The sequence below is a fragment of the Ovis aries genome, chromosome 9 (genome assembly GCF_016772045.2).
Source record: "Ovis aries strain OAR_USU_Benz2616 breed Rambouillet chromosome 9, ARS-UI_Ramb_v3.0, whole genome shotgun sequence".
Taxonomy (NCBI): domain Eukaryota; kingdom Metazoa; phylum Chordata; class Mammalia; order Artiodactyla; family Bovidae; genus Ovis; species Ovis aries.
Window position 1 is genome coordinate 32,186,049 of NC_056062.1, and position 25,014 is coordinate 32,211,062.

Here is a 25,014-nt window from a genome sequence, read left to right on the forward strand (position 1 = left end):
GACTGCCCTCGAACGTCTTCAGTGCCACAGTGAGCAGAGGCAGTGGCATGGCATCCTCACTGTGCTCTTGGTTTTAAAGAAAATATGTAGCCTCAGTTGTTTTTTTTTTTTTTTTTTTGGTGGTAGATTTTTCATCAGGTTAAAGATTCCTAGTTTACTGAGAAATTTTAAAAATCATGAATGGGTCTTAGAGCTTATATAATGCATTTTTTGTAGTCAATGAAAAGACTATGTTTTCATCTCCTTTGCTAATGTGGTAAATGACAATGACAGTTTACCAAGTATGAAACCAATTTTTTACTCCCAAGAAAGAGCAACGATTCTGCTATGTATTCAGACTTGTTATCTATACCCATGAGTGATATGGACCTTTAATTTTCTCTCTCAGATTTGGTATCAGGATTCTTTATATCCACTTCATATAATGAGCTGACAGGAATTCCTTTTTCATGTGAAAACTTTGTATATGACTAGAGTCATGTGTTTTCTGACACATGACTTTGAAAGGATTTAGTAATAAAATGACTTCGCTATCGTGCTTTCTTTACCTGGGAAGACTTTAACTCTTAATTTCTTGAATAATAGTTGAACTTTTGGGGATTTTCTGGTAAGTTATATTTTTCTAGGCGTTTATCCATTTTGTTTACATTTTCAAGTTTATTGGCATAAAGACAGAACAATGCCCTCTCACTGCACCTCTAACTGATAGGGCTGATCCTCATATCTTCCCTTTTCAGTTGTGCTTATTTATATCGTGTCTCCTCTCTTTACGAGTTTTTTCATTGAATTATTATTATATCATTTCAAAGAACCAACTCTTGGCTTTGTTTACTCAGTTCACGTCATTAATTTCTACCCTTATGCTTATAATCTCCTTCCTTCTATTTTCTTTGTATTTATCCTACTATTTTTAAATTGCTTTTTATGTTAGAGGCTTGGCTCATTTAATTTTGAACCTCCTCTCATTCTAAAATGAGCTCAGACTATAACATTTCTTCTAAGTATTAAATTAACGATATCACGTAAAATTTGATATTTAGTATTTTTACGATTATTCATCAGTTCTAGGTATTTTTAATTATTATTTTTAATTAATATTTTTCCATTATTATTTCTTTGATCTAGGAATTATTTGGAAGTATTTAAAATTTTTTCTATAGGGATTGAAAATGCACATATTTTTGCCATTAACTCTAATTTAATTGCACTACAGTGAAAGAATATGCTGGTTGTCTTACATTTGTAGAGATCTGCTGTATGGCCTAGCACACAATCAATTTTTAAGACAATATCAACCAAGAAGAATGCACATGTGCTAGTTGTTAAAGATGGTTCTGTATGAGATCTGTGAGTCAAGTTATTTAAGTGTATTTTTCAAGTCTTGTGTTCCTGCACTAACTGTTTTTGTCTGCCTCACTGACTGGTTATTCGATTAGCTATCTATTGCTACACAGCAAGTCATTCTACAAGTTGGAAGCTTAAAATAACAAATGTTAACTTTCTCGAGTGGGCATGGGTTAGAAGCGCATCATTCTGACAGTGGGTGGTGGGTGCCAGGCCCTGTTCCACGGGCACTGTTTTAGCCTTACATGGCCTCTGAGGGAGTGACTATTCTCACCCTCACTCAGCATACAGAGAACTGAAGATCAGAAGGTTTTGGGGTCTTGCCCAAGACCACATAATGTTACATAAGAGAACTCTTAACAATAAGATAAAATGAACATATAAACATATTTAACATAAACCTCTTTTTAAATGTACAAAAGTGGGAAATTACCAGGCTAAGAAATTAGCCAGAAATGGAGCTAAACTCCTTATTTCAAGACAGGTAGACCAGATGAACACACAGTGGGAGTGAGGAACAAAGCAGAGAACGGCAGCCCGTAGCAGCGTGTGGGCTCAAAAACCATGCTGACGGGTGGCCCTGCAGCTACTGTGGCAGCCACGCAGGCTTCAAATGCAGCTAATGTGGGTGAGGAGCTGAATTTTAAGTTTTACCTAACTGTAATTAATTTAAATGTAAACAGCCACATATGGCAGCACAGTCTAAAGGCATAACAATTAGAGGATCCGAAAAACTATAAATATTATACTTGAAAGTGAAAGTCTACCAGTATTCAGGCTGACCCTGTTTGGTGGGAGTCTTAATTCCATTCGCTTTGGGGTTTGCTTAATTGGAGTACAGTTTTAAGTGTTGTATTGGTTTCTGCTGTACTAAACACTTTCAAATTAACAGTCTGCTGACATGGTACCAAGGGACCTGATGAGGGACAGGTCGGAGTTATTACTGTTTAATTGCAGTCGCTTCAACAAAAATAAAAAAAAAGCTGAGCACCGAAGAATTGATGCTTTCAAATTGTGGTGCTGGAGAAGACTCTTGAGAGTCCCTTAGACAGCCAGAAGATCAAACCAGTCAATCCTAAAGGAAATCAACACTGAATATTCATTGGAAGGACTGATGCTGAAGTTCCAATACTTTCTGTACCTCATGCAAAGAGCTGACTCATTGGAAAAGACCCTGATGCTTGGAAAGATTGAGGGTAGGAGGAGGAAGAGCAACAGAGGATGAGACTGTTGGATGGCAACACTGACTTAATGCACATGAGTTTGAGCAAACTCCAGAAGACAGTGAAGGACAAGCGAGCCTGGCATGCTGCAGTTCACAGGGTCGCAAAGAATCAGACATTACTTAGCAATCAAATTATGTTTTACCAAACATTAATATTCAAATATATTAATAGGTATTCCTTGAAAATCATCACCAAAATGCTGCTAGCGATAATTTTTCTAAAATTTACTTTGTCAGGTCTTCAGAGGAAAAAATACACCAAAATCATATATAATTATTAGTGTGATCAATTTTCCTTGCAATATAGTATTTTATACCCAAGAACACCAGGAAACCCTTGTCCCCTCACCTGATGCACTACTCTGTTCAGGAGTGGTTATTTGGCAGGTGGAAACCAGAAGAATGCCCTATCTATCTTAAAGATACTAGTGTTAAAATTCCACACATGTGACATTTTCTTTAATATGCTGTGGCTATAAGACATTGATACTGGCTATAAGATTTGTCCATGGGTCAAGAAGCTGACTGTCCAGTGTGGGGATAGAGGCGGTGTGGAGGCCTGCAGGGCAGTGAGCTTTGCATCCACATCTCGCCGTGAGTGCTCTGACTGCTCCTGAGCACACCCCTCCTGCCTCTCACATCTGACAGCGATTCCGGGGCGGCCCTCGGCTCTTTCCCTGATGCTCTCTGTTACCTGCTCGTGGCTCTGTCATCTGCCTGAAGCACGCTGTGAACTGCTCTTCCAGATCCCGTTCCCTTCACTCTTGGGCACCACCTCCCTCTGGGCAGTACCCTCCACCTGCATAGATGCCTCTGCCCCAGCATGTGTGCTGGTGGGCGCTGGTCTTCTGGGCGAGCCCCTCACCCGAGGTACTCTTGGCCCCCCACACTTGGGGTGGAGCCTCTCAACAGAGGCCTGGGGATGAGGGATGTGGTGGACAGCCCTCCTAGAGGGAGACCGAGTGCTGGACTGGGCCCTGTCTGCGCCCCTGGAGCAGAGCCTAGAGCAGCAGCAGCTGGCAGGAAGTGGGTCAGGGCGCAAGAGCCACAGACTCGCTGTTCTTACTGAGACATAGTAGGTTTCCATGATTCCACAGATGGAATGTCCTCCATCTGCTGTGTGCCCTTAGGACAATTTCCAAAAGCTCAAATGATTGCTGTTCAGTTTCTGCAGCTACAATGCTTATGTGTGACGGGAGAGTCCACCGTGCACTCACTGCTACTCCAGAAGCTGGTTCTTATCTGACTCTGCAACTCACATCCTCGCCAAACAAAGACCCTCTGGACAGCCACCATGTGCTGGGCTCTTCAGCCGTTATTTGAGTTATGAGAGTATTTGGAAACTCTCTGAGTTCGCAGACTTAAGTATGACTTGTTCTTTTTTCCTTAAAAGACATCTTGACTTGCGTGAACACAAGAAATGAGCCAAGTGCAAAATTACTGGGTCAGACGCAGGAGTGCTTGACGCAGAGAGGCCTCGAGGGACGCAGAGAGGCCTTAAGGGACGCAGAGAGGCCTCGAGGACCGTAGAGTCAGTAACACTGGCACGAACACGCTCATCCCCATGCCCCGAACAGTGCCCCGGCCTCAAGAGGTTTCTTGTATGCTAAGTACAGCGGGACTGCTGCAGGCCCAGGCCTGGGCAGGGTCCTCGGCTCCTCCCCAGGGAAAGGCCTGGCCCCAGCACACAGACGAGCACAGGTGGGCGACTGATGGAGCCTGGGGGAAAGTGCTGGGGTGGAAGGGCCTGGCCAGGTGGTCAGGGAAGGCTCCTTCCAGGGCTGGTCTGGAAGCCTGTCCTGCACAGAGTTGACAGGAACACACTTAAGAGCAGGGTGCACAGCACACTCCAAAACTGGGACAGCAACATGGGAGTTTTCCCATGTTCGAGAAGTTGAGAGAAGGCCGGAAAATACTATGCAAGAACAAAGATAGAGGGAAAGTGGTCATAAGGGGAAAGACTACTTACTATTCGGGTATTCCCATGTATTATTCTTAATTTAAAATCAGTTATGTTTATGGAAACAGGGATGGAGGTAGAGATGTCACCCTGGTGGGCAGCTCTGGGGCGGTGTGGAGCCGCAGTGAGCGGGCTGTATGGGGTGGAGGGTTTGGGTCCAGGCTCAGGTGGGTCAATCACTGGCCCAGGACAGCCAGCATGCCCACCTCCTGCCACTGGGGAGTAATGGGGATGCTGGGAGGGCTCAGACCAAATGCTGTTGTAGAAACACGGTCGCTGGCACAGGAGGTGGTTGTTTTAATAGGGAATGTTTGGAGCCCCAGCCAGGACGCCAAAGACACCCAGTGACGCCATGCCCCAGGCTGCAGGTGACTTTCACGCATGTTGAGCACTGATGCTGGGACCCCAAGCCTTGCATGGGAGGGAAACTGCTGCTTTCAGACGTGGTCCACTGTTGATAAATGTTGAAACAGCATAGAGAAGATGTCTCCAGGGAGGAGGGGTTAAAGAGCCTGTCAGCCTGCCATTCAAAACTCTCCAAGTTAAGGGTCTGACAAGAGAATGCCACTTAGCTCAAGGTTCCACCCAAGCCTAAAAGACTGACCTTCACCAAGTAAACCCCTCCCCCGCTCTCACGGCTGTCAGCACGTGGTGCCAGGCCATGGGGGAGGGGCTCCTCTACCGCTGGAGACCTGCCCGGCTGCTGGGAGCTCCGCTCAGACCCTCACAATCCAGGTAACTTCCAATCTGTTTGGCCCCCGGTGACGAGCCTGCCCCTACGCTGCACCTAAGCGTCTCCGTTTCCTTCACCCACCAGGCAAATCCACTTTGCTACCAGACAGAGCTGATCGACAGGAAGGTGGCATTCCCTGGTCAGGTATCAGCTCTCCTGAGTGGTAAGAGGTGTGAGCCCCTTTGTAAGAGGCCGATCTCCTGCATGAAGGGCCCACAGGACAGCGACTGAGGCAGGGGAGAGGGCTCAGAAACAACGCTGGCACCCCGGAAGCCAGCTCAGGAGGTGCCTCAGGTGCTGACCCCACCACCCAGGTCTGTTGTAAGGAAAGCGCCTCTCTGCTTGAGCAGTTGAAATCAATGACAAACCCTCGGCCCGCAGCTCTCCTGGTCCCAGAGCCCTTGGCTGTGGTGCCTTGACTTTCTTGCATTCATGAGCCAGGAGGGTGAGGCTGGAGTAAGGGAGTAAAACTGCTGAGCTGCACAGCACCTGCCCAGCAACAAAATAACAGATAAGAGGTGCAGGGTTCAACCCCAGGCATATCACCATGGAAGTATAAAGTCCACTGTGGAGTTAATGTTTGTCTCTAAGAATGCTTCTTCCTTTCCTTCTCTTATGGGCTGAACGCCTCATCATGCTAATTAAAGAACATTTTAAAAATTCCGAAAGTACACGTACTGTTAATCTGTGAAAGCAACAAAACAAGCATAAGGAAGAAGAAAAACAAAACTGTTGATTCACAGAGGGGGTTTCAGAGAGCCTATAATTTAATTTCTGAAGCTTCAAATGACCCTTCCCAACTTTTCAAAAATATTTATTTTTCCCTCCTTTCATTCACAGGCTCTATATCACAGACACAGAAGAAGAGTGGGAGAGAACCAGTGAGCGTGTGTGCACACGTGTGTCTGCGGATGCTCGTGTTCCAAGAGAGAAGCAGATGAAGTGACATGTGGATGTTTACATGAGTCGTGGAAGCAGTTCTGAGCACTTCACCAAGAATTCCCGGAATCAGAGTCAGGTCCGGCTGCTCTATTCTAGGTCAGAGTCAACTGAAGCAGTCTCCGATCAACAACGGTCTTTCTCGCCACGTTATGATCCCTTACTAAACCCAATCTAAGAAATAAACAGAAGAAATTCCAGGATAAAGTGAGAAAAAAAAAGCAGGAAAGAGAGAAAGGGGAGGAGAGGTTGGGAGGGGAATTTGGACCCAACCCGGGTAGGGGGGGTGGCGGGGAGGCGGCGGGAGGGGTGCGTAGCACGAGGGGCAGGGCCTTTCCCAGCTCCAAGCCGCAAACAGACGGGAAACCAGATACAGCGGGACACTGTGTCCTCCTGAAAAACAAGCAGACCGCACTCCTAAAGTAAACAGTTAATCCTGCTGTTTATCTTTTCAACATGAGATGTTAGCAGGATGATCTCTACTGCACAGAAATGTGGTTTTATTCATCAGAAAAATCGGATTTTCTCTTTGCTAAAATAAAAGTGTGACATGGAAACTTTCTAATATCAGTGAATAGGAAAGAATAACAATCTTTTTGTTTTTTTGCTAAATGTAACTAAAGCATGGCAAAAGTCTCGAGAAAGGCCTTTTCCACACTTTCACTTCCTCTTTATTTTCGGAAAATACTGCATTGGTGAAATTAACCAAACAATAAATCCTGCTGCAAGGCTTGGTCTGAAGGAGGACACAGGTAACCAGGACATGACTGGAGTCCTGGACTTGGATCGCAGTCACTGCCCCTGGAGATGAGACTGGACTGAGCCGAGGCATGTCAGAAGAGGACATCTCACAGCCACATAAGTCCGCCTCCAGAACAAGTTTTCAAAGAGACACAGCTCCTCTTACACATTTTGAAGTGAAATTCCCATGGACAGAAGTGTCAATTCTGCCCCTTCCCCCAGTAGCACACTGTCCCAGGCAGACAACAGTAAGACATCACACCAGACATTCGCGACTGCCATGCACCTGGGCTCAGGTCTCACCCATCCTGATGCTATCTGTGTGCCCACAAGCCTGGTGCTGTGAAGTTCACCACTGTGGAGGTCCTGCACCCACCTCCACAAGGACCTCCACAGGTCGTGCACAGGGACCCCTTGGCTGTCTTTTATCACCCACCTCCCTCCCTCCCCCTCCCTCCCCAACATTTACAAACTGCTGATCTGTCCTCGGTTTCTAAGATTTGGCCACTTTGAAATGTTATAAAAATGCAGTCATCTACTATAGGATCTTTGGATTGAACTTTTCCCCTCAGCACAGTGCCCTGAAAACAATCAGGCTGATATGCTTTGTATTTTTATAACAGCTTTACTGAGACCTAATTTACATGCCATAAAATTCACTCAAATAAAAATATTGTGGCAAAACACACATAAAATGTACAATTTCACCATTCTAAAATGTACAGTTCAGTGGCATTACATACATACACGTGTTCTCCAACCACCAGCACTGTCTAGTCCCAGAACATTAGTCCAAAAGCCCCAAGCTGTCACAGGGCCTCCCTGCTCTCCCCTCCCCCAAACACACTGATCTACTTCCTGTCTATGGATCTGTCTGCTCTGAACATTTCACAGGAATGGAATCATGGAAGCTGTGGCCTTCTGAGATTGGCTTATTTCACACAGCATAACATTTCCAAGTTGCATCCAAGCTATACTGATAGCAAGTGCCAGTACTGAACTCCTGTTTACTGCTGAACAGTATTCCATTATATGCATATGTAACATTTTATTTATCCATCCATCGCTGATGGCCATTTGGGTTGTTTCCATATTCTTGCATTTACAAGTAATACTGCAATGAATGTCAGTGTACAAGTTACATAGATATATGTTTTCAATTCTTTTGGGTTTATACTGAGGAGTGGCTTTGCTGGATCATATGGTAATGCGATGTTTAGCTTTTTGAGGAACTGCCAGACTGTTTTCCAAAGTGGCTGCACCATTTTACCAGCCATTATGAGGGCTCCAGTTTCTCTACATCTTTGTTCAGTTCAGTTCAGTCGCTCAGTCACGTCCAACTCTTTGTGACCACATGGATTGCAGTACACCAGGCTTCCCTGTCCGTCAACAACTCCCAGAGCTTGCTCAAACTTGTGTCCATCAAGTCAGTGATGTCATCCAACCATTTCATCTTCTGTTGTCCCCTTCTCCTTCTATCTTTTCCAGCATCAGGGTCTTTCCCGATGAGTCAGTTCTCTGCATCAGGTGGTCAAAGTATTGGAGCTTCAGCTTCAGCATCAGTCCTTCCAATGGATATTCAGGATTGATCTCCTTTAGGATTGACTGGTTTGATCTCCCTGCAGTTCAAGGGACTCTCAAGAGTCCTCTCCAATACCACAGTTAAAAAGCATCAATTCTTTGGCGCTCAGCTTTCTTTATAGTCCAGCTCTCACATCCATATATGACTACTGGAGCTTTGAGTAGACATACCTTTGTTGGCAAAGTAATATCTCTGCTATTTAATATGCTGTCTAGATTGGTTATAGCTTTTCTTCCAAGGAGCAAGTGTCTTTTTAATTTCATGGCTGCAGTCACCATCTGCAATGATTTTGGAGCCCAAAAAAATAAAGTTTGTTACTGTTTCCATTGTTTCCTCACCTATTTGCCATGAAGTGATGGGACCAGATGCCATGATCTTCATTTTTTGAATGTTGAGCTTTAAGCCAACTTTTTTACTCTCTGCTTTCACTTTCATCAAGAGGCTTTTTAGTTCTTCTTCACTTTCTGCCATAAGGGTGGTATTATCTGCATATCTGAGGTTATTGATATTTCTCCCGGCAATCTTGATTCCAGCTTGTGCTTCATCCAGCCTGGCATTTCTCATGATGTACTCTGCATATAAGTTAAATAAGCAGGGTGATAATATACAGCCTTGATGTATTCCTTTCCCAATGTGGGACAAGTCTGCTGTTCCATGTCTGATTCTAACTGCTGCTTCTTGACCTGCATGCAGGAAAATTCTTTCAGAATTTTTCACAGTTTGTCATGATCCACACAGTCAAAGGCTTTGGCATAGTCAATAAAACAGAAATAAATGTTTTTCTGGAACTCTCTTGCCTTTTCAATGGTCCAGCGGTTGTTGGCAATTTGATCTCTGGTTCTTTTGCCTTTTCTAAATCCAGCTTGAATATCTGCAAGTTCATGGTTCACATACTGTTGAAGCCTGGCTTGGAGAATTTTGAGCGTTACTTTGCTAGCATATGAGATGAGTGCAATTGTGCAGTAGTTTGAACATTCTTTGGCATTGCCTTTCTTTGGGATTAGAATGAAAACTGACCATTTCCAGTCCTGTGGCCACTGCTGAGTTTTCCAAATTTGCTGGCATATTGAGTGCAGCACTTTCACAGCATCATCTTTTAGGATTTAAAATAGCTCAACTGGTACTTCATCACTTTCACTAGCTTTGTTCATAGTGATGCTTCCTAAAGCCCACTTGACTTTGCATTCCAGCATGTCTGGCTCTAGGTGAGTGATCACACCATCGTGGTTATCTCAGTCATGAAGATCTTTTTTGTGTAGCTCTTCTGTGTATTCTTGCCACCTCTTCTTAATATCTTCTGCTTCTGTTAGGTCCATACGACTTCGGTCCTTTATCCACATCCTTATAGACACATATTATTGGCTGTCTTTTTTATTACAGCCACCCTAGTGGGTGTGAGGTGATATATCACACTGTGGCTTTGATTTGCATTTCCCTGATGGCTAAATGATGATATCATGGGATTCTTGGCCAACTTTTTTGGCGAAGTGTCTATTCAAATTCTCTATTTTTAATTTGGGTTATCTTTTTTTATAATGATGCAACTTTTTGCATTAGTTTCTATATTTGTTTGGTTACAAATCCCCTACCAGATATGTGATTTGCAAAAAGTTTCTCCAGTTCTCTGGGTTGTCTGTTACTTTCCTGAATGTCCTGTGAAGCAAAGAAATTTCTGTGTTTATGAAGTCCCCTTTATTTATTTTTTGGGGGTATATATGCTTTTGGTGTCATATGTAAGGAACAACTGCCCAGTATATATGGTTATAAAGACATATTCCTATTTTTTCCTTTGAGTATGATAGTTTTAGTTCTTATATTTAGGCCCATGATCTATTTTGAAATAATTCCTATATATGATATGAGGCAGGGGTCAACTTGACTCTTTTGCATGTGGATATCCATTTGTCTCAGGGCTACCTGTGGGAATTACTATTCTTTCCCAGTTAAAATGTCAGCTCCTCTGTCAAAAAAATCAGTTGACCACAGATGAAGTGAAAGTCGCTCAGTTGTATCTGATTCTTTATGACCCCATGAACTATATGGTCCATGGAATTCTCCAGGCCAGAATACTGGAGTGGGTACCCTTTCCCTCCTCCAGGGCATCTTCCCAACCCAGGGATTGAACCCAGGTCTCCTGCATTGCAGGTGGATTCTTTACCAGTTGAGCCACCAGAGAAGCCCAGATCACAGATGAAAGGTATTTATGAATTTTAAAAGAACATATATATCATGCCAGTGATATCTTTTAAAAAATGAAGTATATGAGTGTAGGTCTTGAAAGAAATAGTCTGAACCCACCAAAGGAGAGGATTTAATTAGATTTTTTGCCTATCATTAGCACAGAGCTGTATAAATGCATCTATCCTTCCTAGGATATACAGACTAAAGTTGGTGCTGTTGTTTATTTAGGTCCAGGGAAACCTGAGCACAGGTAACTGACCAGGATCTCATTTAATCCAGTTCTATGATTTTACCATCAGAGGACTCCCAATGTCCTGTGTCTTGTGGCCCAGACTTATGGTTCTTCCTGTGTGTTCCCTCTTTGTGTAACACAGCCACAGCCACAGCCACAGCCCCATCATTTCTTGGTCACTCTGTTCCAAAATCTGCCAGTGACCTTTATTTCCTTTTTCCACACCCAGTTGCTGTAGTCAATCCATTTGCTCCATGTTTATCTTTTTTAACATCATCCTTCATCATCCTTCCTTCTCATTCCTGTTTTACTTCTTGCTTTGCATGTTACGTGGACTAGGGATATGTCTCCTAACTGATCTCCTAACCTGGTCCTTCCCTCTCACCACTCCTGAAGGTTGCTCTAAAATACTCTTTCCTAAGGGACAGAGATAGTCATATCACTCAACTAGTTATGGAAGGTCCAGGGCATCCTCATGACTCCTGCAGGTCTCCTGATTCATGCATGTGTGAGTCTAAGACCAAGTTACTGCAGCCTCACCCCAACTGAGTCTTGGCTCCCATTCAGTTCAGTTTGGTTCAGTTCAGTCGCTCAGTCGTATCTGACTCTTTGCGACCCCATGAATCGCAGCATGCCAGGCCTCCCTGTCCATCACCAACTCCTGGAGTTTACTCAAACTCATGTGCATCGAGTCAGTGATGCCATCCAGCCATCTCATCCTCGGTCGCCCCCTTCTCCTCCTGCCCCTAACCCCTCCCAGCATCAGGGTCTTTTCCAATGAGTCAACTCTTCGCATGAAGTGGCCAAAGTATTGGAGTTTCAGCTTCAGCATCAGTCCTTCCAATGAACACCCAAGACTGATCTCCTTTAGGATGGACTGGTTGGATTTCCTTGTAGTCCAAGGGACTCGCAAGAGTCCTTTCCAATACTACAGTTCAAAAGCATCAATTCTTCGGCGCTCAGCTTTCTTCACAGTCCAACTCTCACATCCATACATGACCACTGGAAAAACCATAGCCTTGACTAGACGGACCTTTGTTGGCAACATATCAATAATATCTCTGCTTTTGAATATGCTATCTAGGTTGGTCATAACTTTCCTTCCAAGGAGTAAGCGTCTTTCAATTTCATGGCTGCAATCACCATCTGCAGTGTTTCTGGAGCCCCCCAAAATAAAGTCTGACACTGTTTCCACTGGGCTCCCATTAGTTCCTCTAAACAAACTTCATGTTCCCACCACCATACCTGTCTAAAGATGCCCATTTTTCAAAGACAAACTCATTCCACTTCTTTCTTGATTTTTCTCATTCTATAGTGTAAACAATTTTCTTTTTTCCTTTCTTTAGTATTTTATTCATTTGGCAGCACCAGGTCTCAGTTGTGGCATGCAGGATATTTAGTTATGGCATGCGGGATACCATTTATTGACCAGGGATTGAACCCAGGCCCCCTGTATTGAGAGCATGGAGTCCTAGCAACTGGACAACCATGTAAGTTCCCAATTCTTCCTTTTTCCTTGTATGCAAAATGATTTATTTTTGTCTTTTAGCTTTTATAACATTCTCCCCAAAAACCTGAGTAGATCTTTCCTCTCTCCTTTTTGACTGCAAGTTTCTGGGGGATGGGAACATACTTTGTATTCCCCACGTACCCATCGAAGCCCTTAGCTGTGTATTACAGATGATTGATATGTGTTTGATCCACCAAGCTGAATTAACTGACAGGCATTTATTCAGGCTTGTAGGGACAGAAGGTGTAAGAAGTAGCTTCAACACTTGTGGACGAGAATCAGTATTAAAATGCTCTATACAGCTAGTTCACAAGCCGAGACCTTTTCACTGCTATAACGGGTAGGAGTATTAGTGTCCTAGTGAAGTTCTAAATCAGAGTAAGACAGATGAAGGGAAGAAGGGATCTTAGTTAAGAAAGTTTTTACTCAAAATATGCCAAATCCACTGAGCAGCACTGGGGGCTGTGGTCTTGTTTTCCCTCATTCATCCCCCAGTCACTCTCAAACGAGGGTCATGTGGTATTCCCACCTTTCCATGGCCTCTCACTGCTGAACCTGAAAGTCCGGGGGCCTGTGCCTGAGTGCAAACGAGGAAGAAGGCATTGAGTGTTTCTGTAGTGCCGAGGGAGGTCACACATTCCATGATGCTCCCTGGATCACCACGTGGCTTGGCGGCCAAACCCAGAGTCCTCACTGCCTCTCTCGTCCAGAGTTCTCTGTGAAACCTGAAGCCCTGACACACTAAAGCTGCACTGAATGCGACAGCTCTGACCTTCTTGAGCATCGTGGGGAGCACTCTTACATGCAGCTTTGGGAGAGAAGAGTCCTGAATATCCTCAGGGTCTGTGGTTCCAGGAAGGGCGCCAGTTGAGAGCAACCAGGCTGCGCTGGACCTCGTGACGCAGCAGGAGCAGGGTGACTCATCCCAGACGACCGGCTTCTGAGTCAGGGTTTCACACTGGAAGCTGACTAACCGGCCTGGAAACCGGTCCTGTCCAATGAGCAGCGTGTAAATCACCGGTGTTTGCGAAGCAGAGGTACACGTTCTACCTGCTCTGACCTTACCAAACAAAACACAAACCACCTCAGCAAGAGGCATGCATGTAAGGCTGTCTTCTTTTTTAAACATCAATATTGATTTTGTAAGTTCTTCAGTAATCCTAAGAACACCTGTTCTAGGGACACTACCACTAAGCAATAGTAAATTGTTTTAGGATATTTGATAATGACATAATTTCAACTTCAAAGACTAAACCATACTCAGTTTATCATACTCAAGAGAGCAGATGAGGGATCACTTTCAGAAGACGACTCGACTGTAGAGAGAAGGAAGGTCCTCAGGTATGACTTCACCTCGGGGCAGGACAGTGGCCAGCCCCGGCTCCCAGCCCCAGCTCTCCCAGCTGGTTGCCCACCCCAGCACGGTGAGCAGCCCCCGCCCTGCTCCGTCTCCACAGGCCCGCTCTGTGTGCAGACCAGCATGGCGAGTCCCTGTAAGCGCAATGCTCTCCTCCCAGCAGGTGCCCTGCAGCCCTCTTTTCTGTCGTCTTCGAGAAACTACAGGTCTCAGAATTTCGAATTTTCTAAAACTTCTAAATACAGTACAAAGCATTCCCTCCTCTCCCTCCCCACCCCGCACCCTGAATCACTAGTGTCAAAGTAAAGTTGTAAATAGAACAAGACAAATGAAGGAAGGACAGATCTTAGCTAAGAAAGTTTTTGCTCAAAATCAGTTGAGTAGCCCTGGCGGCACTTGTCATCTTGTTTCTCTCACTTACCGCCCAGTCACTCTCAAATGAGGGTCATCCCTATAAACAAGGACCTTCTCCTGTGAAAATCACCGCTGACGACCGCAGAAGCGAGGAAAGGAAAGCTGTTCGCCCTCACGCGCACACACACTGTGCTTCCCTACCCTGTCTGTCCCGCACTCTGCACCAGAAGACAACGCGGAGCTGTGTGCTGCTGGCGGATCCTAGTCCTCCTTGACTTTCATGACCTTGACATTCTCCAAGGACGCAGTTTTGTGGTACACAAACTCTCACTTTAGCTTTCTCTGATATTTTCTCACGATGAGATCCAGCTCATGTATTGCTGCCGCGTGCTAACAGCTGGCGTGCTATTTCAGTAGGGACCATTTGCGACGATGATCAGTTTTATTACTTAATTGAGGTGATGTCTATCAGGTTTCTCAACTGTAAGTTACTTTTTCCTTCTGAAATTAAAAAAAAAACTGTGTGGCAAATACTGTCAGGCTATGTAACTATCCTAGTCCTTGTCGAATTTTTGAATCATTAACTTTTAAAAACTGTGGATTCATGAATTCTCAATGGATTGTACCCCAAACTATCATTTTGATGCTCAACTTATCCCAGAATCGGCTGGTTGTAGGCTTTTTTCAAGCTGGCTCCTGTGTCCTCCCGATATGTCTCCACCATTCTCTGAGAACATTCCTTCTTTTCCACATAAAATGCTCAAGACGCATATCCTATTTTTTCCCATCCCACCCTGGAATCACCCATTTCACCAAGAAGCCCTGGTTTCTTTCAGATATTTAAAAGCTAATACCCAGGTGCTAAATGTGTTCAGTGCTCCTGGAGTGTCACAGGCCCAGGACCTCACAGAAAACAGACCGGGGAGTGTATACACACACCCTCCCACACATCAGCACACGTCCACCTCCGTTTACTCACCCGTGTGCGCATCATAAAAACTGTAAGTATATTCATCACACAGTTCATTTTAGTTCTCTCTTTCTACATCTGTAACTCACAGGTACCTCAAAGTCAAAAATCTACAACAAAACCCACCCCTTTCCTTCTTCTTTCCACATGTGTTAGCCCTTCAATTTCCTACCTCCCTTATGGTACCCACCATTCATCTTGTGGCCCAAACCACTGAGTCCTTCTCGATTCCTCCCTTTACTCCACTCCCCACATCCAACACTTCCCGCAGTCCTGCCTTTTCCATGTCTTCAGGGTGCACCACCTCTTTATCCACCATTCCCCGTGCTTCTCACATGGCAAGCTTTGAGTTGCATGGAGCATAGAGTCAAAGGTCCAGCCACAGCTTCCTGACCTTCTTATGACAGACCCCTGTCCGCCCTGCCCCCAGGACACTCTCCAAATGCCTCATGGCTTCTCACCTTTGGGATTTTTTTTTTCAATATTGTATTAGTTTCTGCCATCCATCAGCACAAGCCAGCCATAGGTAGACGTATGTCCCCTCCCTCGTGAAGCTCCCTCCCACCTCCCACCCAAACCTACTCCTCTAGGTGGTCACAGAGCACTGAGTCTGAGCACCCTGTGTCATACAGCAAATCCCCACTGGCTACCTACCTTACTATGGCAGGTAGGTGTGTTTCCCTTTGACTCCTTCACTCAGACACTATGTAATCCACAAGGCTCGCCTCGATTCTTATGTGAAAACTGCAACCACTGGGTCACCCAGGTTTATTTGACATCAGAAACAGCATTACTTTCTCATACAGTATGTGTTTGTCTGCTGCCAGTGATCCCCGATCTAATGTTGGTTCCATTAGTGCACAGACTTTGCCTTTTTTGGTCTTATTTATTGCTGTATCCTTAACACCCAGAACAATGAGTGACGGAGGCGGCACAAAGGTGCGTGCTGAATGAACGTCTCCACTGGTTTTCTTCGGTATATTATGCAGCAGCTCAATATTATACTGTGAGGTTTGTCAGTGTTAAATAATCTTCCTTATACTGAATATTGGGATTGCTTCTATATTTCCATTATTATAGGCATTGCTACCATTAAGAACAGTGTGCACTCTTGTGATTTTTTTGTGTTTGTTATGAATTAAATTTCTAAGAATTTTAGGGTCAAAGAGTGTATCTTCATTGCTCTATGTACTGCTTTCCAAAACCATGGGTAATGGTTAAAAATTCCCAAGAGCAACGACTGTGTATAAAAGTCCTTTGTTCTCCTAAATAATATATAATTAAAAGTTTTAAATTATACAGAGGTATGTGACAAAGATTCCCTCCCGTTCTTGTCCTCTGTCCCCTAGTAATCATATGCACTTCACAGATTATCACTGTTGCTTGTTACATGTCTTTCCAGAGTTTCTGTTTATAAATTTCCAAGGAGCACAGCACATTTTAAAGACTGCCCTGCTCCTTGCTTTCTGTATTTAACCAATACATCGATGTTTGTGTATCAGATCACAGAGTGCTTCCTCATTCTTTTTATACAACAGCATAGACAGACAGCTAAGTAAGTACCCCACTGGGTGTGATTTAGTTTAACCCTCTAATGCTGACCGTTTACGCTGTCGCCACATTTGCTATCAGAAACAGTGGGAAGAGCACAGTTCTGTGCATCTGCAGGCAAGTCCCACGAGGAGTCTGGTAGGGAGGATGAGCTGTCACTCTGGGGTAGAGGGCGTGGGGGTGCGCATGTAAGCACAGGCTCTCAGCTTGTCCTGTGTGGACCCAGCACTTCCTTCTCCAGTGCAGGCTGAGATAAGCCAGATCCAGCTTCTTTCTTCCCAGATGGCTTATCTGTTGTCCTCACACCACTTATCGAATGGCTAATCTTCCCCACTGTTTTGAAATACGCATATTATTTATGAAATTCCTATATATATTTGGGATCTTCTTTCTTGTTCCATTGGTCTATCTATTACACTAAGGGGGAAAACTCTGCCTTCCATTAAATTCTAGCAGCTAGATACGACCTATCTCGTGGTGCTTCTCTCTGCCCCAGGCACAGCACCTGGCTTGCAGGGCTTCACCTCTCTCCTCCACTGCAAGCTCACGTGCAGGCGGGCTTCTCTAGTCTAGCCTCTCACAGGCACCTCCATCTCAAGGACGTACTGGACCTCTCAACTTCCACCCAATGCCTCCCGGGTCACTTCCCCTCAGTAACTTGAGCTGCCCTCAAGTCAACAGCACACAGTCATCCCCGACCCCTCCTTCCATCACCCCACATCCAGCCACTGGCACCTCTAAGAGGGCGCGAGTCTCTCTTCTTTCCTCCAGTTCCTCACAGCAAGCTCACCCAGATCACCCGCCTCCCATCTGGACTCCCAAGACAGCCTCGGCCCTCTCCTTGGGTTCCTGCTCCTCCACATTCCATGTGATCTAGCACAGCAGGAGCGTTCTTGTTGAGGCACAGATCAGAACAGCCCAGGCCTGAGCCCCCGGGGCCTCTCAGCACATGGGAGGAAGCTGCCTGCTTCCCCTGGCCCCTGTGTGTCAGGCCTGGGGTCGTGGCACCCCAGCCAAGCCAGCTCTCTGCTTCCTGAAACACAAAGTTCATCTTTCTTTGCAAGCGATGGTCTTTCTAGAAAGTGCGTCTCCTGGAGCTTTCCAGGCTGGATCCACCTTTGCATTCAGGTCCTTCTTCAAAGGGCTCTTGCCAGCCTTCCCTCTCAGTCACTCCAGGTAACACTAACACCCGACCCAAGTTCCTCCATAAACACCACGGTATCACCATAAGGAGAGCAAACAGTTTTGAGCCTTCAATTACAAGCAGGAGGGAGGCAACCTCAGCCTTCATTCAGATTTACCCTCTTGCCAGGAGATGGCCGAGGAGGCCAGCAGTGGTGGCTATGGCCCCCAGGGTCCTGCCTCCCTGATTACCCCTCGGCACTGGCTTGGCCATGACTCAGCTTTGCTGATAGCAAGAGTCACTGCCGAGGGCTAGTCAGGACAGAGGGTGGAGCCTACAGGTTCCAGAAATGTGAGCTCTGGGGACACTGTGCTTGGCGTTTAAACAGTGTGATTAACAAGCGTGTGCATGCCACTAACTATGACGAAGGGCCTCAAAAGTTTACACAGTTGAATAAAACATATCATGGAAAAAGCCAACCTTTAATAATGAAAGAATGTTTTACGTATTGCTCTACCAGGCCATGACAGCACAGAGCTGAACGACTATTCCATTTTGGGCAGGAAGCAAAGTCTTCCCATTTCGAATACCACTCTTCAAGATGCTTTTGAATACACAGTTCAGAGTTTTTCATGGCAAATGCTTTGTTCATATATAACACACTAAAACATTTCAACTACTCGGCTGCAGTTTTCTCTGAAATAGATGATCACAGTTACTGCATGGAGAAAGCTACATAATGCAGAACAGAAAACAGAGGACACTGTATCCATTAATTATCTGAATATTAGTACTTTCCACCACAAATAAATAGATATGGGCTGAATTTGACTTAAAAGACATTCTGCTCAGAAGTTTCCTACAGTTTGGGTACAGAGCTAGTGTCCTCCAGTTTACGCATGGAGTTTGTGTATGGAGTTTGTGTGTAAGACATGTTCATGTTCTCTGTAGACCTGGACAGCTCTGTAGACCTCTGTAGCCTCTGTAGACCTTGACAGCTCTCTCTGCGTTAGACGCTGAGAAGACAGACATGGTGACACTGATTTTCACTGCAGGAGGACAAAGTAGAATAAATGAGAGTGTTCTGGATTCAATATGCCAGAACCCTCATGTATGAATAAGACACATTCCAAGACCTTTATAATTTCCCAAATTACAAAGACTGGAAATATTTGTACATCTTGCCTTCCACCAAATTACATTTTTTAATTGAGAATTTTCCATGAACAGACTCATACTCACGACTGCTTTTTCAACCTTTGCTGAATTTCCTCTCTTATTAATGACCTTTTAAGATGAGAAAAGTACTAACATTTTACTAGGGGTACCATGTGGAAGTGACAGCGTTGCCCTAATAGGAGGTGTTGGGTGCGGTGGAGCAGGGGCCTGGCCCCTGTCCACGGTCACTGCTCATCACCAGAGCAGGCCTCGGGCCTCCTCAGCACACTGATCTGTGTATGCCAACATTACTGAAGCCACAACTCCACACCAGGCCTGTCACTGCCACGCAGACCTGCCACTGCTCTCAGGCCCCAAAGACCACAGCCAGGTCAGATTCAGTCTCTCCAAAGTGCAGGCAGCTGTTCCCTTTCTAATCATCACTGAATAAGAAGCTGTCTAGGGAATCCATCATCTTCTCACGCAGCTCCAGCATGTATGGGGCTGAGCTCCACTTCAGTGGCCCCCCTCCAGAGTCAGTCTCTGTCCCCCGGAGTCTGAGCACTGAACACAGCCCTCAGCTACATGTGCACCCACCGTGTTCAAACCGAGTCTCTTGGGTTGGGAAGATCCTCTAGGGAAGAAAGTGGCAACCCACTCCAGTATTCCTGTCTGGGAAATCCCATGGACAGAGGAACCTGGCAGACTACAGTCCAAGGGGTCACAAAAGAGTCGGACACAACTGAGCAACAACAGCATTCCATAGCTAATGGCATTCTAAACTGAAATTTTATGACTGTGGGTCTTTGCTGTCCTCCTCCACAGGGAGATCTTCTTTATTGCACTTCACTTGATTGTGCTTTGCAGATACTGTGTGTGTGTGTGTGTGTGTGTGTGTGTGTGTGTGTTTCTTTTTTTTAAGAAATTGAAGGTTTGTGGCAACTCAAGTGTCAAGCAAGTCTATCAGTGCTATTTTTCGAACAGCATTTGCTTACTTTGTGTCTCTGCACCACTTTTTGGTAATTTCACACTTCATTTACTATTGTATTAATTTACAGTGATCTATGATCAATCATCAGTGGTGTTACTAATACTACTGTAATTGTTTTCGGGTGCCATGAACTGTGTCCACAGGAGACAGATTAATCAACAAATGTGTTTTCTGACCACTCCACAGACTGACCATTCCCTCACCTCTCTCCCCGTCTTTATGCCTCCCTTTTCCTGAGACACAACAATAATGAAATTAGGCCCGTTAACAACCATACTAATGGCCTCTAAGTGTTCAGGTGAAAGGACAGTTGCACATCTCTCACTTCAAGTCAAAAGTTAGAAATGATTATGCTTAATGAAAAAGGCAATTTCAGAGATGGGTCAAAAGCTAGGTCTCTTGAGCCAAACAGTTAGCCAAGCTGCGAATGTAAAGAAAAGTTCTTGAGGAAATTAGAAGTGCTACTTCAGTGAGTACACAAATGCTAAGAAAGCAAAATGGACTTATTGCAGATCTGACTCTCCTCAGTTCTGTGAAGGCGGAAACACGTGCAGAAGCTGGAGAAGAAAAGTTTACAGCTGCCAGAGGCCGGTTCGTGAAGCTTAAGGAAAGAAGTCACCTCCATGACAGGAAAGTGCAAGGTGAAGCAGTGAGTGCAGATGTAGAAGCCTCACCCAGTCATCCAGGGATCAAGCAAGGAGAATTCATGAGGGTGGTTACACTAAACGACAGATTTGCAACTCAGGTGACACAGCCTGCTACTGGAGGAAGAGGCCACCTAGGACATTCATAGATGAGCAGGAATCAGTGCTTGGCTGCACAGCTACACAGGACAGGCTGACTGCCTCGTTAGGGGCTAACATAGTTGGTGGGCTGAAGTTGAGCCAGTGTCCCCTATCATTCTGAAAATCCTAGGGTGCTTAAGAATGGAATGCTAAGTCTACTCTGCCTGTGCTCCAGTGACAGCACAACAGAGTCTGAGTGACAGCACATCTGTTACGACCCAGTTTGCTGAGTGTTGTAAGCCGACCATTGAGACCTGCTCCTCGGAGAGATTCCCCTCAAAATATCAATATTCACCGACAATATCCCTGGTCACTCAAGAGTTCTGATGAAGATGTTGTACAACAGAATAAATGTTGTTTTCACGCTAGATAACATAACATCCACTCTGCAGCCCATGGATCAAGGAATAATTTCAACCTTCAGGTCTTATGATTTAAGAATTACACAAGGCCACAGCTGCCATCAATAGCGATTCTCTGATGGATGTGGGCAAAGTCCACTGAAAACTTTCTAGAGAGGAGTCAGCATTCTAGATGCCATTAAGAACATTTGTGATTCGTGCAAGGGAAGAGGTCAAAATACCCACAGTGACAGGAGTGAGGAAGAAGTGGATTTGGAGCCTCACAGATGACTGTGAGGGGTTCAAGACCTCATGGGAGCAAGGGGCTGCAGGTGCGGTAGAAACAGCAAGAGAATTAGAAGTGAAGCTGTAGATGTGACTGAATTGCTCAAATCTCAAGATAAAACTCTAACAGGCAAGGAGCTGCTTCTTATGCATGAGCAAAGAAATGGTTTCTTGAGATGGAACTGACTCCTGGTGATAAGGTTGTGAAGACTGTTGAAATGACAACAAAGGATGTAGAATATGACATAAACCTAGCTGATAAGGCAACAGTAAGGTCTGAGAGGACTGACTCCAATTCTAAAAGAAGTTCTCCTGTGGGTAAAATGTTACCGAGCAGCACTGCATGCTTCAGAGAAAATGTTTATGAAAGGAACATTCCATCGATGTTGCAAACCTCACTGCGGCCTTATTTTAAGAAACTGCCACACCAACCCCAAGCTTCAGCAACCACCACCTTGATCAGGGAGCAGCTCTCAACACAGAAAAGATCCTCCACCAGCAGAAACAGAAGACTTGCCAAAGGCTCAGGTGATGGTTACTGTGTTTTTTTTTTTTTTTTTTGCAATAAAGTATTTTTTAATTAGGGTATATACATTGCTTTTTTGGAAATAATGTTGCACACTTAATAAACAAGAGTATAGTGTAAATATAACTTTTATACACATGGGGAAACCAAAACATTTGTGTGACTCACTTTATTGGGATATTCACTTTATTGTGGCAGTCTGGAATTGAACCTTCCGTGTCTTTGAGGTGGGTCTATATTTCTTTCACACATTTCTACTTCTCTCTTTTCAATTTTTCTAACTGTTCTGGTGGGTGAGAAGATTCCAAATGCCTTCTCTGGGCCTTCCTAGACCCCAGAGGCTGCGAGGAAACTGCACTTCTCACGCTCCCTGCAGCAGAGTTCCTCCTGCAGATCAAAGGCAGAGGGTCTGATTCTGTCCTGCTGCTGCCAAGCACGACATTAACAGAGATCTCAGGGCCTGGCCAATCACTGTGAAGGGTAAAAGGCAGACATGAGGCATCACGAGAAGAGGCTATGGAGCTGTGAAGGGCTGGAGTGGGGAGGTCCTCACAGCACCCTGGCTATTCAGTGCCACTCGGAGAGTCTGTCCTGAAGTCCCGCACACAGTCTGTTTCCTCACTTTTCCCAGAAGTTCTTTAAGCCTTCTGAACTCTTTGATGAATCTTTTGCTGTTTAGGTTAAATGGAATAGATATCCCTGTCACTGAGCCTAACTTCTTTAACATCTCACAAGAAGCAGATTGTGAGGGAAGAGAATCCTATATATATGCTTTTTCCTCAATCAATCAACAACAACCAAAAAGGCAAAACCAAACTCATGAACAAAAAAACTTGTGTTCACTTCCGCAGATAATTTTAAGTCTCTGAAAGATGAATGAGATCAGAAACACACCAGTTCACATATCTATACCCAGAGTCCCTTGAGAGCAGGGACCCCACGAAGCTTTTGAACCTGGGGTTTTTACTACATAATCGCTGTGACAACAGAGGAGAAAATCCGTAAGAAATATTACTTATGTGTCAACAACTATAGAGTAACTACACGGTAGCACATCCTGAGAGAATGAGTGACACACACAATAGAAAAAGGGGGGATCCAGAGATTTTCTTTCCTTCTCTCTATTGCTTAGTGCAATTTTCATGAGACAACCACCACTGGAATACATCTCAGCTAATAATACCAAATTTTCATAAAAAACAGTATTTCTAGTGCTTTAAAAAAAAAAAAAAAGGGTCTTACTATTTAGAAACCAGTAGTTAAAATACCTAGGTGTTATCTGGCCAAACAATCTATTTTAAAAAGTATTTGAGAAGGCACATTCTTTTAATACCACAGTCACAGATCATAGAAACCATAGCATCTAGCACCAGAGACGCATAAAACAAACAGTAAACCATTCAGAGGAGCCTTTTAGTGCAGAAATATCCTGAAATGGTTCAGAGGACACAAGGGCGCGGGCATGTGGCTGAGAGGCCCAGCAGGGCAGGTGGAGGAGGGGAGACAGTCCCAGGAGGGCGGCACAGATGCTGAGGCTGACAGTGCGCTCGCCCAGAAACTGTGGACAACAGTGAGTGATGAACGGCATCTCCAGAGAGATGGCGAGTGTGACCGTGAAAGCCGTCTCAGAGACAAGTGAGTATAAGACAAACATCATCTCTGGAAAGATGGTCGAGCGTGATCGTGAAAGCCGTGTAAGAGACAAGTGAGTGCAAGAGCTAAAGAGAGCTCTGTGTACAGAACAATGCTGAGACAGGCTGTCTTCCTCGGACTACAAACAACCAGGCACTCCTCTTTCTAGAGCCTCTCTATCTGATCCTGGCTACTGAAGCTGGCAGCAACCCTATGATGCTTTAAGCGGAACCTGCATTCTCTTTTTAAAATAAATTATTTATTTCTGTCCGTGCTAGGGTTTGTTGCTTTCTCCAGTTGTGGCAAGTGGGGGCTACTCTCTAGTTGTGGTGCATGGCCTTAGTTGCCCCAGTTCAGTTCAGTTCAGTCCAGTCGCTCAGTCATGTCTGACTCTTTGCAACCCCATGAATCGCAGCACGCCAGGCCTCCATGTCCATCACCAACTCCAGGAGTTCACTCAGACTCACATCCATAGAGTCAGTGATGCCATTCAGCCAGCTCATCCTCTGTTGTCCCCTTTTCCTCCTGCCCCCAATCCCTCCCAGCATCAGAGTCTTTTCCAATGAGTCAACTCTTCTCATGAGGTGGCCAAAGTACTGAAGTTTCAGCTTCAGCATCATTCCTTCCGAAGAACACCCAGGGTTGATCTCCTTTAGAATGGACTGATTGGTTCAGTCCAAGGGACTCTCAAGAGTCTTCTCCAGCACCACAGTTCAAAAGCATCACTCAGCTTTCTTCACAGTCCAACTCTCACATCCATACATGACCATCGGAAAAACCATAGCCTTGACCAGATGGACCTTAGTCGGCAAAATAATGTCTCTGCTTTTCAATATGCTATCTAGGTTGGTCATAACTTTCCCTCCAAGGAGTAAGCGTCTTTTAATTTCATGGCTGCAATCACCATCTGCAGTGATTTTGGAGCCCCCCAAAATAAAGTCTGACACTGTTTCCACTGTTTCCCCATCTATTTTCCATGAAGTGATGGGACCGGATGCCATGATCTTCGTTTTCTGCATGTTGAGCTTTAAGCCAACTTTTTCACTCTCCTCTTTCACTTTCATCAAGAGGCTTTTTAGTTCCTCTTCACTTTCTGCCCCAAGGCATGTGGAATCTTCCTGTACCAGGGATCAAACCCATGGCAGGTGGATTCTAACCCACTGTGTCACCAGAGATGTCCTGAACTTATATTTTCTTAAAATTGTGTTTTCTAGTATCTCCAAACCATTTTCCAACAAAAGAAACTCCTTGGTGAAATGGCTGATTCTAGTATAAGGGCAGTGCCAGGAAGTAAGAAAATGCTGAAGACAAAGCACAACCAAACTGAAAACTCACAATGATGGGAGTACATCAGGGAGACAAGGAGTCAGCTCAAAGAGCTTCAGAGGCCGAAGCTGGAACAATCTGAGCAACAAAACAAGCAAAACAGTACTGGATTATAATCCAAGTATTAAAAAAAAATAATGAGTCCATACTGATCTAAATAAGTGAATA

The 25,014-nt window shown here is 44.9% G+C and overlaps 1 protein-coding gene and 2 long non-coding RNA genes across 10 annotated transcripts in view; 1 reads left to right on the forward strand and 2 right to left on the reverse strand.

The window, feature by feature from the left end:
* SPIDR (scaffold protein involved in DNA repair) overlaps positions 1-25,014 on the reverse strand; it is a 285,222-nt gene that overhangs the window by 43,668 nt on the left and 216,540 nt on the right. The gene's annotated exons all lie outside the window — the stretch shown is intronic.
* On the forward strand, positions 5,199-9,890 carry LOC121820334 (uncharacterized). Its single transcript, XR_009594940.1, has 2 exons — positions 5,199-5,264; positions 5,347-9,890. It is a non-coding gene; the product is annotated as an uncharacterized LOC121820334 (long non-coding RNA).
* LOC121820333 (uncharacterized) overlaps positions 7,548-25,014 on the reverse strand; it is a 37,160-nt gene continuing 19,693 nt past the window's right edge. The window contains exon 3 of the long non-coding RNA XR_006060820.2: positions 7,548-24,924. This is a non-coding gene — a long non-coding RNA (uncharacterized LOC121820333). The remainder of the gene's footprint in view (positions 24,925-25,014) is intronic.